This window comes from Somniosus microcephalus, chromosome 19, assembly GCF_052327205.1.
Source record: "Somniosus microcephalus isolate GS21.2 chromosome 19, FLI_Smic_1.0, whole genome shotgun sequence".
Taxonomy (NCBI): Eukaryota; Metazoa; Chordata; class Chondrichthyes; order Squaliformes; family Somniosidae; genus Somniosus; species Somniosus microcephalus.
This window is the reverse complement of record NC_141005.1, coordinates 32,787,720-32,808,496: the sequence shown is the minus strand read 5'-3', so window position 1 is coordinate 32,808,496 and position 20,777 is coordinate 32,787,720.

The window sequence follows — 20,777 nt, the reverse complement described above, 5'->3', positions numbered from 1 at the left end:
TACCCTGAGTGGGTAAGGCCTCCCTTGCCGACGCCTGTTGCCCCCTCTGCGTCTAGCCAGGGCTGCCACTCTCTCACGGCGTCTGTGAGCCCTTTGGACATAATGCTGCAAGCCAGCGCTGACAGCCCCCATAATATGCTGGCAAACAATCAGATATCAATGAAGGCAAAGAGAATTGCAAAGCTGTGGCCTGAAGCCAGAAATACCTGTCCTAGTGTTGGGCCAAAGCAGTAAGCTCTCTACCTTGGTCTCCAAAAATCCGTGTCACAAGAGTGAGTGCTGCAAAATGGCTGCCCTTTATAGTGCAGGGGAAGTGCCCTTTAATTTGCGCTCCCCGCGGCCCGCATCGGCTGTGCACCGTTCCACTCCACAGTCGTTAGGGCCGCCAGGCGCACAATGGGGCGGCGCGACTGAAGTTCCGGTTGGGGGCGCACAAAGGGCGTTGCACGAGGAAATGACGTCATGATCTAAGCGCGCAGCTGAACGCGCGCAAAGACTTTGCGCCGGCGCTAAATATCTACTGAAGTTGGGGCGAGGCGCAGATCGCGCTGCGCCCGGGCGCGAAGCGCCTAGCGCTCGAGATCTACTCCTCCTAAGGCGCTAACGGCTGGCGCAGCCAACTGAATTTCTAGGCCTAAATATTTAATACCTCCACACTGCGTTTCTGGCTCAGGGATCTCAAGGGATCCTCAGCCAAGCTTATCTGAGCTAACAGATCATGCCTAAAATCATGGGAAGATAGGAACAGCAGTAGGTCATTCAGCCCCTCGAACCTTTTCTGCCATTCAATTAGATCACGGCTGATCTGTACCTCAATTCCATTTACCTGCCTTTGTTCCATATCCCTTAATACCCTTAACTAAGAAAAATCTAATGATCTCAGCCTTGAAAATTTAAATTGACCCAGAATCCACAGCCTTTTGGAGTGGCCGGAGTGTTCCAGATTTCCACTATCCTTTTATGTGAAAATGTACTTCCTGATTTCATCAAAATGGCCCAGCTCTAATTTTAAGATTGCACGCCATTCTTCAGGATTCCCTCACCGGAGGAAATAGTTTCTGTTAGATCCGTGTGTTAATGGAGACACGGAATGCAGGAGTTGATTTAACAAGTGTTTACTGAACAAAGTCTGGAGGTGAACTAACTACACAAGACGCTACACAGGCTTATATACCCGAGTGGTCACTACTGGTACTACAGTATACAGGGGCTTCAAAAACATAGTTCCTCTTAAAGGTACATACACTACAATTCCTCCCCTTTTAGATAAATAGTACATACATTTTAAGTAATCATTAAATAACATTTTTACAAGAACAATAATATACACATTTGCTGAAGTTAATCAATTACAAATTCAGTCTCTCTGGAGGCTTCCTGACTCGGTCCGGATAACGCCTCGGTGGTGTAGTAGGTGCATTTGGCAAGGTCGATTCGGCTTCAATGCCAGTGTCGGGTTCATCTGGTTCCAGTATCACCGGATCGGAGGTAGATACTATGGGTATCTCTGCTTCATCATTAGGCGTATAGAGTTGTGGTGTAGGTTGTCCCTTTTCGGATGATTCTATGATCTGGTCAGCATGGCACCTTATTATGCTTTCTCCAATGTTCACGGTATACATCAGTGGTCCTAGTCGTGTGCAAATAGTTCCAGGCTGCCATTTCTCGGTACGGTAGTCCCGGGCCAAAACTGGCTGACCTATCTGGAAGGTTCTAGTTGGCCTTTCCTTCATACTTTGAAATTGCCAGTTCTCTACGTCCCTTCTGACGTTTGGCTTGACCAAATCCAGCCGGCATCTTAGGCTTCTATTGAAAAACATTATGGCGGGGGTTTGGTTTGTAACCACATGTGTTGCATTCCTGTACGCAAACAAGAAGTTATCTACCTTATGTTGTAGATTTATGTCTTCATTACCCATGGCCTTTATGGCCTTCTTGAAGGTCTGGACAAACCTTTCAGCCAATCCATTGGTGGCGGGATGGTATGGGGCGGACGTGTAGTGCTTAACCCCATTGTTTTTTAAGAACTTCCTGAATTCTTCGGATACAAATTGCGGTCCATTATCAGAACAGATCTGTTCAGGCAGCCCATTCCTGGCGAATATGGTCCTTAATACTGTGATGGTTTTTTCCGTGGTGGTGGAGGACATCTTTATTGCCTCTGGCCACTTGGAGTGTGCATCCACCGTGATTAAGAACATTGAGTCCATAAATGGACCAGCAAAGTTGATATGTACCCTTTGCCATGGAGATGAGGGCCACTCCCATGGATGTAGAGGGGCTTGTGGTGGGGCGTTTTGGACCTTCTGGCATCCTAGACAGCTCTTGGTCATTTCTTCGATGTCTCCATCGATACCTGGCCACCACACAAACGCTCTGGCTAGGTTCTTCATTTTCACTCCACCCAGATGCCCCTCGTGAAGCTCCTTTAGCACTCTATCCTTGAGTTTGGGTGGAATCACCACTCTGGATCCACACATCAAGGTTCCTCGGCACACCTACAGCTGTTCTCTTCTTTGCGAGAATGCTGGCAACAGTGGTTCGCCATGTGCTGGCCATCCCTTCACCGTTAAATCGTAGACTCGTGAGAGAGTCGGGTCATTTCGCGTTTCCTTTTCAATGGTAGAATTTGCCACCGGTAGACATTCCACTTTGGTCGAGTGGACCATCTCCACTGGGTCCACTGTAGGCGCCTCTTCCACCGTTGGCAACGGTAGGCGCGATAACCCGTCAGCATTCCCATGCTGTTTTGTTCCTTTGTATTCTATGTCATATTGGTGTGCCCCTAGGAAAAGGGACCACCTCTGTAGCCTTTGTGCTGTCATAATGGGAACGCCCTTTTTAGGGTTGAATATGGAGATGAGGGGTTGATGGTCAGTCAACAAGGTAAATTTTTGTCCGTGTAGGTAATGGTTGAATTTCTTCACCCCCCACACCAGGCTGAGTGCCTCCCTGTTGATCTGGGCATAGTTACGCTCAGCTGAGTTCAATGAGCGTGACGCAAAAGCTATCGGCCGCTCCGAGCCATCAGGGAATCTATGCGATAATACCGCTCCCATGCCGTAAGGGGATGCATCGCACGCCAGTCTGATTGGCAGTGATGGGTTGTAATGAGCCAATACTTCCTTGGACGTGATCAAGCCTTTGCATTTATGGAAGGCACGTTTACAGTCTTCGCTCCATTTCCAAACTACTCCCGTTTGTAGCAGTGTGTTAAGAGGGTGCAAAACCGTCGACAAGTTTGGTAAAAATTTATGATAGTTATTTACTAATCCCAGGAATGACCTTAATTGTGAGACATTTTCAGGCGCTGGGTCCTTTACGACTGCTTCAATTTTTTCAGGTGACATATGCAACCCTTCTTCGTTAATGACATGGCCACAATATGAAATTTGTTTCTGGAAAAATTCGCACTTGGGGCGATTTGCTCGTAGGCCCCGTTCTCTCAGCCTCGTGAGCACCTGCTCCAAGTTGGCAAGGTGCTCGTTGTCGTTTTCTCCTGTTACAAGGATGTCGTCTAGGTAGCATTGAGTCCCCGGAATCCCTTGCAGGACTTGCTCCATAGCTCTTTGCCAGATAGCCGGAGCTGATGCCACTCCGAAAACCAGTCGATTGTACTGGTACAGGCCTTTGTGTGTGTGTATCGTGAGATACTTTTTAGAGGCCTCCTCAACCTCCATCTGTAGATATGCCTGTGCCAAGTGAATTTTGGTGAAACGTTTCCCTCCGGATAGTGAGGCGAAAATAATCTTCTATCCTCGGAAGAGGATACTGTACCGTGTGAAGAACCGGGTTTACAGTCACCTTGAAGTCCCCACAGATGCGAACTTTTCTCTGTTCTTCAGATTTATCATTATTCAACGTTTTCTTCATGACCGGGACGATGGGTGTTGCCCACTCGCTCCAATCTGCCTTGGATAACACGGCTGCTTTTTCCAAATTCTCCAGCTCTGCCTCGCCGGCTGGACGAATTGCGTATGGCACCGGCCTTGCCTTAAAAAACTTGGGGATTGCCGCATCTTCCACTTTTATTGAGGCGGTGGCACCTTTCAGGGTTCCTAGTTCCTGTTGAAGCACTTCTTTGGCGTTAGCCAAGATTTCTTTTAATCGTCCAGGTATGATGTCATCGTCGTTTTTTTTTCTTACTGGTCACCGTCAGTGCCTGAATGGAGTGCCAGTCTAAATGTATCTTTCTGATCCATTCACGTCCCAACAACGGTGGACCACCATCTTGCAGAACGTATAAATACAACTTCTGTATTTCCTTGCCGTTGTATACAACAGGCACCCTTACTTTCCCTCTGGGGTATACTTTCTGCCCCGTATATGTCTTCAAGATAATGGATGTGTCTTTCAAAGGTATATGTGGAAATAGCCGCTCGTAATCCCATCGACTCATGGCGGTCAGAGCTGATCCTGTATCTAGCTCCATTTTAACTGGGGACCCCGCTATCGTGAGGGTAACCCAAATGGTCTGGTAATCTTCTTTGGCAATTACATTATGTAATTTGAGACAGCTTAGTCTCTTGTTTCCGGAGTTGCTATCGCTCTTCTGGTCTTCGGAGCTTCTGTCCGTCATCATTTGTACCTTTCTGTACTTTTCCTTATTGACCTTTTTACTGTCAGCGGATTTCTTTCCAGATCTGCATACACGTGCAATGTGTCCCATCTTTCCGCATTGCCTGCATGCTTTGTCCTTGAACCAGCAGTCCTTCTGGTCATGGATGGATCTGCCGCAGCGATAACATCTCTCGAAACCCCGTGTCATTTCATGGGTGCCGAAGTCCTGTGGCTTTTGCTCTATCTCTGCAGCTCCTCTTGCTGCTGCTTCGTATGATACTGCCACACTGAAAGCCTTGTCCAGTGTCAAATCTTTCTCAGAAAGTAGTCTTTTCTGTGTTCCTTCGCTTAGGAGACCGCAGACGAATTTGTCTCTTAGAGAACCTGCCAGTCCTACCCCGAATTGGCAGTGCTTTGACAGCTTTCGTAATTCGGTGAGGTAATCAGCGTTACTTTCATTCTTGTGCTGATTCCTCCTGAAGAATTTGAATCGTTCCGCTATCAGCAGCAGTGTTGGGTTTAAGTGCTCCTGTAAGGTATCAACAATTTCCTTAAAATTCTTGTCCATCGGTTTGGCTGGAGTGATCAAGTTTCGTAACAGCCCGTATGTCCTTGCGCCCATCAGATTTAGAAGTACCGATGCCTTTTTATCATCCGCTACTTCATTCGCCTTGCAATATACCTCCACTCTTTCCACATATGCGGTCCAATCTTTTATATCACTATCGAAAGCAGTAATATTGCCAGTCTTCGGCATCTTGAAAATCTAAAATGGCGCTTCCCGCGCTTTTCCTCCGTCCCCGATGGATCAAAATGGCACCTCCCGCGCTTTTCTTTCTTCCCCGCCGAGTTAAGATGGCGCCTCCGCGCTTTCCCGCCGCCGCTGCTCCCAACGCTGTTCTCCACGGTTCCCGTTGCGACCTGCAGCTTTTTGCGGTATTTCTATTTTTTTTTAATATATCGCTTCAATAGTTTCTCCGTTACTTGGAGAACCGTTCCTGTCATGGAGTGGACCCTCTGGGACTTTCCCCTCCCTCTGCTCGGTCCGAACGCCGACTTGCTTTGCAGCACCGGCCGCGCCCTGAGCGCTCCACCCTCTCTCTCTGTTTGCTTCTGCTTTCCGACTCGCTGCCCGGCCCCATTGCAGAGCCACCCAATCGAGCTCTAGCCCGCCGCAGCCCAGGAAGGATCAGTGCACTACCTGCCACCAGCCCGTTTAGCTGGTGAAACCACAGTTTTTTGTTTTTTTTCTTGCTTCTGGCTTCGACCTTCGTCTGAGGAATCGATCCCCTTGAGGTGCTGCCGAATTGCAGGTAATTTCGTTTCTAACTCGTCACCACTGTTAGATCCGTGTGTTAATGGAGACACGGAATGCAGGAGTTGATTTAACAAGTGTTTACTGAACAAAGTCTGGAGGTGAACTAACTACACAAGACGCTGCACAGGCTTATATACCCAAGTGGTCACTACTGGTACTACAGTATACAGGGGCTTCAAAAACATAGTTCCTCTTAAAGGTACATACACTACAGTTTCCCTGTCAAATCTATATTTAATAAATAGAGTTATAGAACAGGAGTCTAAAAAGATGGTTAAACATAAAGTGAGAGGAAATCCTGTTAAAATGGAGTTAAACTGTCTGTACAGCAATGCACACAGTGTCCGTAATAAAACAGGGGAGCTGGAGGCAATCATGCATTATGAGGAACCAGACATAGTAGGGATTACTGAGACATATAAGGGATAATTACTAGTCCTAGCCCCTTTAAGGCTACCCCAGATCAGGCGTATTCCTCAGACGTTCACTTTTAACTAAAGTTTGAGGTAGCTGAATCCTAAAGATGCTTATATAATAGCAAAATACTGCGGATGCTGGAAATCTGAAATAACAACAGAAAATGCTGGAAATACTCAGCAGGCCAGGCAGCATCCGTGGAGAGAGAAACAGAGTTAACATTTCAGGTCTGGGGCCCTTCATCAGAACTGGTCCCAGACCTGAAACGTTAACTCTGTTTCTCTCTTCATGGAAGCTGCCTGGCCTGCTGAGTATTTCCAGCATTTTCTGTTGTTATTTCCTAAAGACGCTTAATTGGGTTTAAAGGTCCAGACTATTTCTCCCTAAAGGAAAGGAACAACCTGTAAATGTTACCGTCCTCCAGATAGCACTTTTAATAGTTTAGCTAGACTGTAACATTCTGGATATTATGAGGGTCCGGAAAACTCCCTCAGAATTCTGCAACTCCTCACCAAAGACTGTACAGAGATTGAGTTCGCGAGTTTGATATGAGTCTTATGTGAAACAATTCTAAAAATATATAGATTTATTAAAGAACCAACATGTAATTTACAGTTGGTGAGTCAATTGCAACATTAACAGTTCCAAAAAGAGAGAGTTTACAATTCTATTATCAGAGAACTTTATTCTCAAATCTTAACTTCGCTACAGTTTTACAGTTCTTAGTTTTATTCAGGATATCCACCAAAATCAAATACCTTTGATCCCCGAGGTACAAAGAGTTGGAGACTTACAGAGCTGCCTCTGAAGCCAAGAATCGCTTTGCCCCTGTAAAGCGAGTCTACTATCCCATTTGAAAGTTCAATATTTATACCCTTTTCCAGTGGTATTTCCTTTAAGGTTTTCTGCTGATGTAAGCTAATTATCTTTAGTCATTTTTCTGCTGACCTCTGCAATTCTTACAGTCACCTCAGCTGGTAGCATTACAGAATTATGTCTCTTCTCTAGGTGTTCTAAGTTTACCATAAAAAATGGTGTAATGGCAGGTGTGTTTTGCTTGATGTCATTTTTACAAAGGCAGATGTTTGTGCTTCTTTACGAGGTGTAAATTAGAACACCTTGTCCAGGGTGAACCATTGTTTTGTTTCATAAGGTCAGCCCGTTGGGAGCCTTTAACCTTCTGTTGCAATAAGGTTATTGATTCAGTGTCAACAACTTATCTTATCTCTATAGCCAGAATGCTATCACAGCCTTTTCATCGTTAGGTTTCTAGATTTCCAGACCCAGTTTGTCATGTTTTAATAAGGCCAGAATTCTTTCATAGAATGGTGTATTTTTCTGAATAGGTTATATGGCTTATTCCTTCACAACATGGCTACAGAAAAATCAGAACTGGGAATTAAACATTTCAGAGTATAACATATTTAGAAAAGTTACGGAGAGAAAAAGGGGAGGTGGAGTAGCTGTAATTATTAGGGATAACATAATGGCAGTAGAAAAAAGTGACGCAGAAATCAGCAAGACAAAAATAGAGTCCGTGTGGACAGAGCTAAAGGATAATAAAGGATCAACCACACTAATAGGCATAGTCTACAGATCACCTAATAGTGGAAGGGCGGTGGAGGAAGAAATATGCAGACAAATTAGGGAAATGAGTAAAAAACATAGAATAATAATCATGGGAGATCTCAACTACCCTGATAGTAATTGGACAGAAGAGGTAGGTAAAGGGGATAAGGGAATGGAGTTCTTACAATGTGTACAGGACTCCTTTAAGTACATAGACATCAGGGGAGTGCATGATAAGAGAGAATATGATAAGATTAGGAGAGAAGTTAAAAAAACAATTGAGGCAAAGAGGAACTATGAAATTAAATTATGAAGGAACATAAAACAAAATAGTAAAATATTTTATAGGCACATCAATAAAAAAAGGAAGGTTGGGATGAGAACAGGGCCATTAAGTGATAGACAGGATAATACTACAGGTAACAATAGAGAGATGGCAGAAATATTAAATAATTATTTTGCTTCAGTATTTACAAGGGAGATAGAACAGGTGGACATAACATTAGATGATGAGATTAGTAATGAGATAAGTGCATTTAAAATACAAAAAAAGGGGATATATTAAATAAATTAATCAAACTCAAAGAGGATAAAACCCCTGGTCTGGATGGATTGCATCCACGCATTTTAAAAGAATCCTGGGAAGAGATAGCAGAGGCATTACTGCACTTATTTAATAATTAATTAGAAAAAGGTGTAGTGCCAGAGGCATGGCGGATAGCTAACGTAATACTGATATTTAAGAAGGGGGATAGAGCATGTCCAGGGAATTAGAGACTAGTCAGCTTAACATTGGTGATAGGAAAATTAATGGAATCCTTACTAAAGGAGAAAATAGAAGAACATCTAGAAACCAAAAATATAATAATGAATAGTCAGCATGGATTTCAAAAGGGAAAGTCTTGCTTGACCAACCTTATTGAATATTTTGAAGAGGTAACAATGGTAATGCAGTAGACGTAATTTATCTAGATTTTCAAAAGGCCTTCAATAAGGTACCCCATAATAGACTGATGAACAAGGTCAGAGAATGCAGAGTCAGGGGACAAGTAGTAGAATGGATTGCTGGCTGGTTTCAGGACAGAAAGCAGAGAGTAGGAGTAAAGGCTAGCTATTCACAGTGGCAGAAGGTGGGTAGTGGTGTTCCACAAGGATCAGTGCTGGGACCACTGCTGTTCACAATTTACATTAACGATTTAAACTTTGGAATCAAAAATACAATTTCTAAATTTGCGGATGACACCAAATTGGTGGGGATAATCAATACTGAGGAGGACTGCAACAAATTGCAGGAGGACATTAATAAACTTGCAGAATGGGCATATAATTGGCAAATGAAGTTCAATACAGATCTTACCACTTGGAGGGTGCGAGTCTAGTTGGGGTAGAGGAACAAAGGGATCTCGGAGTACAAATACACAAATCACTAAAAGTTGTGACACAGGTTAACAAGGCCATAAAAAAAGCAAATCAAGCATTAGGGTTTATTTCCAGAGGGAGGATAGAATTGTAAAGTAGGGAAGTTATGCTAAACCTGTATTGAACCTTGGTTAGACCAAACTTAGAGTACTGCGTACAGTTCTGGTCGCCATATTATAAAAAGGATATAGAGGCACTGGAGAGGGTACAGAGAAGATTTACAAGGATAATACTTGTAGGGTTCTCAAAATTCCCACACTCCCCAAAAGGGTACCCAAAGTGGCTTCTGCAACCTCGTGACCAAAAGTACAGGATTTTAAAAGCAAGGCCCTGCAAAAAGGCAGGCACTTTTCAAAACCTGAAACGAAACCTAAAATGCATGAATCTGTGAAAGACTTTGTGAAGCCAGACAGCTAGGTAAACACAGAATATGCATTCATTCACCTTGGAACAGACCAAGACAGAATGGGCCTAATCGAGGCCATTAAGTTTCTGCATACATAATCGGTAACAGCTCACAGTAGCCATCAAGCTAGGATAAGGACAATTACATTTCATAAATAACAAACAGCCAGGACATCGAAGCCATTAAACCAGGAGACAACCACCCAAAAGCCGTTAAAGTAAATGGCTGTAATCATTTTGGACGAGCCCGCCAAAAGTCAGACTGACCTGATTTGGCGTGCAGATAAGGGATGAAGAACTGGGTATAATTGTAGGCCCACTGGTAGCCTCTCTCGCTCTCTCTCTCTCGCCCCTCTGGCTTGCTTCTCGACTCTCGTGCCCTGACCTCGTGGCGGGCTCTCTTCTCGCTCCCTGCGCCGCTCAACACCAAGGACGCCCATTACTACACCGAGGGCCGAACGCGGGCAGAGAACGAAACCCGATTCGAAAAGACACAGGACATACGGGCCACAAACGGGCAGATGAGACGAGACGAGATGAAGAAAACGGTAAACCGGTAAAGGCAGAGAAGGGCAGCGGAAAGACGCGTTGGGGGACAAACAGCCTAGTTATAAGCTGGCGTTTGATGAATAAGTTGGCATTGGAAGCATGGATAGCAGCGTCCATGAAGAATAAGTTGGTGTTCAAAGCATGGGTAGTAAAAGCATATTGACAATATAAACCACTAACCGAGCCCCAACTGTTATAAAACCCGTCAGCGACTAAACCGCCCGAGGAAGAAGAAGACCCGAATTGTAAACACACAGGACACACGGGGCCACGAACAGACGAGACGAGACGAGATGAAGAAAACGGTAATCCGGTAAAGGCAGAGAAGGGCAGCCGAAAGACGCGTTGGGGGACAAACGGCCTAGTTATAAGCTGGCGTTTGATGCATGGACAGTGAAATCAGGACAAACGGCCTAGTTATAAGCTGGCGTTTGTTGAATAAACTGGCGTTCGAAGCATGGATAGTAAAAGCATATTGACAATATAAACCGCCAACCGAGCCCCAACTGTTATAAAACCTGTCAGCGACCAAACCGCCCGAGGAAGAAGAAGAAGACCCATCGCGACTCGACGAAGACGTTAACTGAGGAAAAGGAGGGTGCTTCGCATAAACAACTCCATTGCCGCGCCCTGTGACCACGTGGTGACGAAGTACCCCAAAGGACAGCAAGAGCGGACCCCAAACTCACAACCGTTAAAGTCAACAGGTTTCGAATTGGTGAGCATAAATCCCTGGCCCCTCATAGCTTAATCTAGTTAGGTATAGGGGGTGGGATAAGGATAAGGGGATTTTAATGTGCTTGTTCCCTTGATGTGCCGTGTGTTCCCCATTCCCAAATAAGTATTATTTTTTATATGCCTGTAATCATCTTAGTAATTCTCAGTATTGTGATCTTGTTTTGCCTTTAATAAAAATTACGTTTTCTTGCACCGAACCACTTGCCTACTCATTTTTCTGTATCGCCGCCTGTACCTAAGTCCGGTGTCTAGAACCCAGGGGGTGTGGGAGCGATTCGAACCGCTCAGAGACAGTCAGGGGCAGAGCTGACTGGGCACACACCAAAAACCCCCTACATACCAGAAATGCAAGAGTATACATATCAGGAAAGGATGAACATTCTGGGTCTCTTTTCTCTTGAAAAATAAAGGCTGAGGGGTGACCTAATAGAAGTCTTTAAAATTATGAAAAATTTTGATAGCGTGGATACAGAGAGAGTGTTTCCACTTGTGGGGAAGAGCATAACTAGAGGCCATCAATATAAGATAGGCACCAAGAAATCCAATAGGAATTCAGAAGAAACTTCTTTACCCAAAGAGTGGTGAGAATGTGAAACTCGCTATCACAGGGAATGGTTGAAGTGAATAGTATAGATGCATTTAAGGGGAAGCTAGACAAGTATATGAGGGAGAAGGGAATAGAGGGTTATGCTGATAAATTTAGATGAGGAAAGACGGGAGGAGGCTCGAGTGGAGCATAAACGCCAGCATGGACTGGCTGGGCCGAATGGGCTGTTTCTGTCCCGTATATCCTCTGTAATCCAATACATTTGTCATTTTAAACACCTCCTCAATTAGATCACCCCTCAACCTTCTATACTCAGGAGAATACAAGCCAAGTTTATTCAATCTGTCCTTGTAATTTAACCCTTTAAGCCCCAGTATCATTCTGGTGAAATAAAAACAGAAAATGCTGGAAATACTCAGCAGGTCAGGCAGCACCTGTGGAGAGAGAAACAGAGTTAATGTTTCAGGTGGATGACCCTTCAACAGAACTGGAAAAAGCTGAAGATGGAACAGGTTTTTAAGCAAGTGCAGGGGCAGGGAAAGTGGGGAGGGGAGGAAAGAACAAAAGGGAAGGTCTGTGATAGGATGGAAGGCAGGATTAAGTGCCGCTTGATAGCACTGTCTAAAATACATTCCATCACTGTCTGATGATTGAGAGTAGGCTGATGGGGTGGGAATTGACCGGATTGGATTTGTCCTGCTTTTTGTGGACATAGAAACATAGAAACATAGAAGATAGGAGCAGGAGTAGGCCATTCAGCCCCTCGAGCCTGCTCCGCCATTTAATGAGATCATGGCTGATCATCCAAATTCAGTACCCTGTCCCTGCTTTCTCCCCATATCCCTTGATCCCTTTAGCCTTAAGAAATATATCTAACTCCTTCTTGAATATATTTAATGAATTGGCCTCAACTGCCTAATGTGGTAGAGAATTCTACAGGTTCACCACTCTCTGGGTGAAGAAATTCCTCCTCATCTCAGTCCTAAATGGCTTAACCCTTATCCTTAGACTATGACCCCTGGTTCTGGACTCCCCCACCATCGGGAACATCCTTCCTGCATCTAGTCTGTCTAGTCCTGTTAGAACTTTATAAGGTTCAATGAGATCCCCTCTCATTCTTCTAAACTCTATAGCAAATATAAGCCCAATTGCCCCAATCTCTCCTCATACGTCATTCCTGCCATCCCATGGCAAGAACATCCTTCCTCAGATAAGGCGCCCAAAACTGCACACAATACTCAAGGTGTGGTCTCACCAAGGCCCTGTACAACAGCAGCAAGACATCCTTGCTCCTGTACTCGAATCCTCTCGCTATGAAGGCCAACACACCATTTGCCTTCTTAACCGCCTGCTGCACCTGCATGCTTACCTTCAGCGACTGGTGCACATTCCTTCCTTGTGCCTTATAGATGGTGGAAAGGCTTTGGGGAGTCAGGAGGTGAGACACTTGCCACAGAATACCTAGCCTCTGACCTGCTCTTGTTGCCACAGTATTTATGTGGCTGGTCCAGTTAAGTTATGGTCAATGGTGACCCCCAGGATGTTGATGGTGGGGGACTTGGCGATGGTAATGCCGTTGAATGTCAAGGGGCGATGGTTAGACTCTCGCTTATTGGAGATAGCCATTGCCTGGCACTTGTGTGGCGCGAATGTTACCTGCTACTTATCAGCCCAAGCCTGAACGTCGTTCAGGTCTTGTTGCATGCAGGCATGGACTGCTTCATTATCTGAGGAGTTGTGAATGGCACTGAACACTGTGCAGTCATCAACGAACATCCCCATTTCTGACCTTATGTTGGAGGGAAGGTCATTGATGAAGCAGCTGAAGATGGTTGGGCCTAGGACACTGCCCTGAGGAACTCCTGCAGCGATGTCCTGGGACTGTGATGATTGACCTTCAACCACCACAACCATCTTCCTTTGTGCTAGATATGACTCCAGCCAGTGGAGAGTTTCCCCCCCGATTCCCATTGACTTCAGTTTTACTAGGGCTCCTTGATGCTCCACTCGGTCAACTGCTGCCTTGATGTCAAGGGCAGTCACTCTCACCTCTGGAATTTAGCTCCATTGTCCATGTTTGGACCAAGGCCGTAATGCGGTTCAACCACCACAACCAAGGAAAATAGGAGACATACATACGAATTGGAACGAAGAAGAAGAAAGTGATGAGAATATTCTGCAGCACAATACAAAATCATAAGCAAATAATTTGAGATCACTGCCTGATAGGTTGCAATTTATCATGACATTATTTATAGAACTAACATGTTGCCAACCATAAAATAACTCTCTGCATTCCAACATTAAACATTTTAAATGAATGATTTCTCTGCTGTGTAATATATTCACAAGTGGAAGGCTCCACTGTTTGCTTAACTATAGTTCAATTTGATTTACTCCGAACTGAATTCAATATAACAAGGAAAATAAAAATAAACATTCCCTGATGAATCTTCTTGACATATATCACAATTTAAAGACAAGTAGGGTCTAATCAAATTGTCAGCAATGTGCATATTTTTTCATTATATTACACTTCACTTTCAGTGTGTTTTTATGCAAACGTCTGATGATCTCAATGCAAAGTGTGAAGAGCTCAGGGACTTCACTAAGACAGATGCCATCCATGCACCTTCCCTTCTTCCCTTGCTCTGAGCCACCCTCCCAGCAACTCTAGTCCTGGCATGCCACCACTTTGGAATTTTTCTCTCATCTCTTCCCATTAGACCCACCAACTGATCTCTTGATCTTCCATGCTCGCCAATATTGTCAAACGCTCCCTTCCTCAAGCACAATCCTCCTTCCTTTCAAAACTGCTATCATTGCCCCCCTTTAAAAATACAAATACTCTCAGCCCATCTTTCCTCTTCAACTATCGCCCCATCTCTTAACTCCCTCTCTAAGGCTCTCAAACATCTCCCAGCCCATCTCTCCCTAAGCTCCCTTTTCAAATTCCGTCAGTCCAATTTCTGTCTTTCTCATAGCAATGAGACTGCCCTGGCCAAAGTTGTCATGAATCTTACCATTCATGTAGAAATGACTCATGAGATAACACTGGGCGGCCAGCTGGTGGCGCCGTCGAAGGAAAATATAAATACTTGGGCGTGGGCCCAGCTTGCTCAGGACATTTTTGTAACCAGGAACTAGTGATGTAACTAGAACTCATGGTTGTAAAACAGTTGATTAAAGCCTTGTTTTATACTCAAACCAAGTGCTTAGTGGTTTTCTTACATCAAAAGTTATGAATGACAACCTCTGTTACTGTGACTGTAATGCCTCCTTGACCTCCCTACAGCATTTAATACAGTTGACTATGTCATCCTGCTCCATAGCCCCTCCTCCACTGCAAAGATCTGTGGAACTCCCTTTATGCGGTTCCACTCCTACATCCCGAAGGCAGCCAGCGCAACTCCATCAATGGTCTCTCTTCTGCCCATGCATTGGCACGTCTGGAGTCCCCCACAGATCTTTCCTTGGTGTCCTCCTTTTCCTCATCTACATGGTGCTCCTTGGGGACATCATCTGCAGACACAGGATCAGCTTTCATACGCTGATGACACCCAGCTTTCCCACTCCACCATTTTGCTTAATTCCATGATCACTTCTGTGTCGTCATGGGTGTCAAAATTTCCTCCAGCTGAACATGGGGAAGACCAAAGCCATTGGCCGTGATTTTGCTGACCTTGGTGGGTCTGTGGCGGGTGACGTCGGTGGCGGGTCCTGACCCTGCTGCTGTCTTCATCCCGAACTCTGAAATGAATTTCTCTAGATTGAGCTTGTTAAGCCCGCCCAGCGCGTTTGCTGGCCAATTAGAGGAGGTGGGCCTGGTGATGTCATTTGATGATGTGTCATCAGCCATTTTCCTTGAAGGGACCATGCCCAAATTTATTTTGACATTTGTGCTGTCAGTGTCCTACAGCATTGAGGTGCTGCAAACACTGACAAGCACTGCATGGTGGGGCAGGGCTGCACCCAGGCTCTCCCATGACTCCCTCCATATGCTTATGGAGGGAGTCACAGCACGCAGGGAGGTCCTCTTCCCTTCCCATGGGCAGAAGAGACCTCCCAAGGAGATCAACGCAGCCTGGTTGCACATTGCAGAGGAGGGTACAAGCAGCGACATCGTCAGGAGGACCAGGCTGCAGTGGCGGAAATCTTTCAATGATGTTTTAGAATTGATGGGGGTGGTGAAGTGGCCTATGCCAATGGGGCTGATAGTGAATCGGTCGGTCATTTTACATTGCGCTCGATTTTTTTCCCACTGATTTCAATGGAAAAAAATCGGGCGCCTTGTAAAACAGTTGCCAATTTGTTGTGAGCACTTTTCGTGCTACTTGTGAAGACCAATTTCACCACCTGATTTCTCCAAGTCCTTGCTGGCTTCCCATCCTCCACAAACTCCAACTTACATAAAATTCAGAGTCTTCAGCTGCCTTGGCCCATCACTGTGGCATTTCCTCCCTAGTCCTTACCAATCCCCACTGCCTCTCTACTTCTCTCTTCACCTTTGAAAACCCATCTCTCCTGTCATGCTTTCAGTCACTCAACCTAAACTCCCTCCGCCCCTCCCCCCCCCATGAATTGGCATCCATTCCTAATTATATTATATATTCCCCTTCCCCTCACCCTGTGTAAAGTGCCTTGGGGCATTTCCTACATTAAAAGCTCTATATAAATGCAAGTTGTAGCATTTGTAATTATTTGGATATAGATAAGAGAGGTTTCTTAATAATACCCTAAGAGGACTTAGTCAGGTTCAATCATAACTTCTCTTTCATATGCAGATTGCTCAAACTGCTCACATCCCTACACTATAGTGAGCATCTTTTGCTCAATTTGTACATAGTTCCTTTCTGTTGCAGTGAGAGATCTTGATGCTTATGCCACTAGCTATCCTTCTTGCATCAAAGCTACAACATTTTTTGATTCTGAAACATCACTCATTCTTCACATGGTAGTGCCCAAAAACGTAATGTCACGCTAGCTTTTTGACTTCAGTTATAACATAGTCATGTGTCATTTTACACTTTTGTTTTCCAGGTGCCTCAGTGACTCAGTTACTATTTACAAATGGGGGAGAAATTGTGAAAAACAAATAGTTTACCGCTCCTATTGGCCCAGAAATTCAGGTCCCCATGGGTGAGTACGCGCAGGGTACTCACGCGTAGGCCCAACGAAAATGCTGGTTTCATGCATGCACTGCGCATGCGCAGGAAACAGGAACTTCCGTTCCCTTAAAGGAAGGGGTTCACAGGTCGAACGCATGCGCCGGAGAGGCAGCGCGTGCACCTGGAACTTAGGTTTTTTTGCAGCTTTCTCCGGGAGGGTAAGTCTCCAGGTGTTACATTTTTAAAAAGCAGTCGCAAGGCCTGCTTTTAACAAGGTGAGTGGTGAATTAAGTAAAATTTAAACATTTTTTCCACAGGTTTATTATTTTTAAATACTTTAAAGAAAGGTAAGTTTATTTTTAGCCCCATTAAAAATGGTAATTAACTTTTTCAAAAATTTAAATTATTGTTTAAAATAGTTATTTTATGTAATTTATAGTTATTTTAAAAATGTGATTAAAAAAAATGTATTTGAAGTTTTAGTTATGTTTTGGGGCTGATTTGTATTTATAGTTTTGAAAGCTCTTCCTGTCAAATTTATGAATGGGCATTCCCTGCTACCATTGGCTTTCCGTGGCCCATGTGATCCCAGGGGACGCTTCGAACTAACTGCGCCCCTGGGATACGCAAGCACTGCGCGCCGGCAGTTGGAGGAGGCCCAGGATCGGAATCCCACGCGGGCCCACAGCACAACGGCCGGTGTGCTAGGTAAGTACAGGTCGGAGGCTTGCACCTGTGGGAAGCCTCCGACCCGAATTTCTGGGCAATAAGTTAGTCATCTACTGGATGACTTCAACATTCTCTGGATTTGGTTTCAGCCCATCAGCAGTTAACAACTGACCTATGTATGGCAGGTTTTGGGTTTCTTATCATAGTTTTTGTGGCGCTCTTAAAATGAGCTCCTTTTCCATAAGTTAAAATGTCATCTTCTATCCCCCAAAAATCCTCAAGCGTTTCACGCATTAACCTTTGGATGTCCACTGGAGCTGAGACAATACCAAATGTCACACGCAGCCACTAATACCCCAAAAAGAATATTTGAAGGTCATCATTAAACTTCATTCTTTATCTAATTAAATTTGCCAGAATCCACCGTTGTACGCCAAAAACCTTAATTTTGCTGGCTTTATAGCAATCTTTTCAACTGTTCCTTGTGGTTAGTGAGATCTCTTAATGCTCAGTTTAAATGCTTAGGATCAATGCAGATTATCATCTTATTCAGCTTCACAATTGCCTGCAATGCTCTGTGATTTCATTCACAAGCGCAAGCATCTCTGTTAAACTAGTTCATCAGTTGTTTTCTTCTGAGGTTCTTTAAGCACAACAGAAATTTGGTGTGGAGAATACACTACCAGTTTCACACTTTGGTCTATTCCAATGTGATATATTCCTTGTAGCTAATCCAGGCTTTCAAAAACATCCTGAATTTTCTTATAACTTGACATTTGGTCAGTTGGGCACATGAGAACAGGATTAGGAGTAGGCCATTCTGCCCCTCGAGCCTGTTCTGCCATTCAATGAGATCATGGCTGAGCTGTATCCTAACTCCATCCACCTGTTTTGGCTCCATATCCTTTAATACCCTTGGCTAGCAAAAAATTATCGATATCAGATTTAAAATGATTAATTGAGCTAGCACCTACTGCTTTTTGTGGGAACAAGTTCCACACTTGCATGAAGAAATGTTTCCTGACTTCCCTCCTGAATGGCCTGGCACTGATTTTAAGGTTATGTCTCCTTGGCCTAGACTCCCCCACCACCAGAAAAAGTTTCTACCCTATCAATTCCTTTCAAGATCCTAAAAACCTCCCCATAACCTTCTATATACCAGGGAATACAAGCATGGTTTATGTAATGACTGCTCATAATCTAACCCTTGGAGCCCTCGTAACATTCTGGTGAATCTGTGCTGCACTCCTTCCAAGGCCAATGCATCTTTTCTAAGGTGTGGTGCCCAGAACTGTACACAGTACTCCAGATGTGGTCTAGCCAGGGCTTTGTATAGCTGTAGTTGTCTTGTTGTCTACAGTATTTATATAATGACATGGTGTATCAGCTACCTGCATGTTCAAGGCTTCAGACATGGTTTTGCATTCAACAATGATACAACATATTTATCTAAAAATTGGAATTATTTTTTTTAATTCATTTATGGGATCCGCGCGTCACTGGCAATGCCAGCATTAGTTGCCCTTGAGAAGGTAGTGGTGAGCCGCCTTCTTGAAGTGCTGTAGTCCGTGTGGTGATGGTACTCCCACAGTGCTGTTAGGTAGGGAGTTCCAGGATTTTGACCCAGCGATGATGAAGGATCGGCGATATACTTCTAAGTCAGGATAGTGTGTGACTTGGAGGGGAACTTGGAGGTAGTGGTGTTCCCATGTGCCTGCTGCCCTTGTCCTTCTAGGTGGAAGAGGTTGCAGGTTTGGGAGGTGCTGCCAAAGAAGCCTTGGCGAGTTGCTGCAGTGCATCTTTTAGATGTGTAAGGTTCGCAAGAATTTTGGAAAATTTCTACAGCCCCGAAGATCATTTTTGGTTAAAGAAAACCTGGGTGGAATATACCTTAAAAACCCAGGGTATCAAAATGGCTGTCAGGCCTTGTGGCAGAAGACAAAGACAGCCTCTCCCATTGCAGGCTGACAAAAGGATTTGAAAACACCAGCCTGTGTGAATGCATGAAGTACTTGAAACTGTCAATCAACTGCAGTTTAGGAAGTTTCACCCACAGGACAAAGGATGTTTGTTTACAGAACTCTCTACAATGTTGACTCAAAGGCTTAAGTACTTAAAGTTGTCAATCAATTGTGGTTGGACTGCGACCGCAGGACAATGGTTTGTTTACAAAGCACTTGAGTGATGTTGACTGAACACTTAAGGATGCCTGAGACATTTTGTATTAAGCACAAACCAGTTAAAATGAATGGGTAACACATTCAAACCCATTACAGTCAATGGGGACAGATCGATCCCTTTTGTATAGCCCAGATACATCCAGATTTGGGTGTGAAGACAACGGCTCCCAATGGGGTATAAAGATAGCCTCTCGGGAAGCCATTCTCTCTCTCTCTCTGCCGCCTTGCCTCCGTGCCCTGCCTACAGAGGAACAGCTCAGCAGCCCAAAGAAGTGGAATACCAGTAGTTACTTTGAATTACTGGGGTATCTCTACTTCGGGGCGGTGAAGAATCTAAGACAGACCGCAAGGGCACGGTGCAGGTGTTCACTGGTGCACATAAAACTTTCTGGCCCATTTCAAGGCAACCTAGATAGGTATTAGGGGTGGGAATTAAAGGGGAATTTTGTTAAAATTGTAATTTTAGTCAATTTTCCCTCGTTGTGTCTGTTTCTCCTCCCTATTTAAGTAAAAGTGCTGTATTAAGCAAAGGTGTGCTGTATTAAGCAAAGGTATGCTGCATTAAGCAAAGGTGTGCTGTATTAAGCAAACGTGTGCTGTATTAAGCAAAGGTGTGCTGTATTAAGTACTCATCATTATTTTCAATTTATTCTTATTTTCAATAAATACTGGTCTTCTTTGCACCCAACCACGAGTCTCGTTTTGTCTACATCGCTACTGAAATAAGTCCGGTGGTCAGAACCAGAAAAGGGGAGCGATTCAAAACCGCACGGGGCTCTGGAGCAGCTCAGATACTTCTGACTGGCCAGAGACAATAACCCCAGAAACCACCCCCCCGTTTCTATAAAATGGCGACCGCGGCAGGAGCGTCGGCAACAGTATGCGATGTAGCAGGCGATTGTTTGGGTCTGGAGAGAGCAGCAGTTATTGGGTTTCTTTTTATCCCACTGATCTGTTTGTGGTTAGGTTCCCGCAGGCTTAGGGAAGTTAGAGCAGAGAGTTGGGATAAGGAAAGGGAGATTGAAGAATACCAGGCCAAGATAGAGCGCCTGGTGGTCCAGTTTAGTGAGGGCAAAAGCCACACGAGGTACGAATTAGAGTACCTGAAGTGCCTAGTTGCAGAGGCCAAGAGCAATGAGATGAGGGTGCGGGAGGAGAACGCCCGCCTCATACATGAAGTAAAAGAGCAGGAGGAAAAGGTTAGGGAGGTAAAGGCAGCGTATAAGCTGGCCTGCGACCAAGGGTTTGAGGAAGCAGCTCATGGCCCCTGTAGGGAAGAGATAGAAAGCTTGAATATG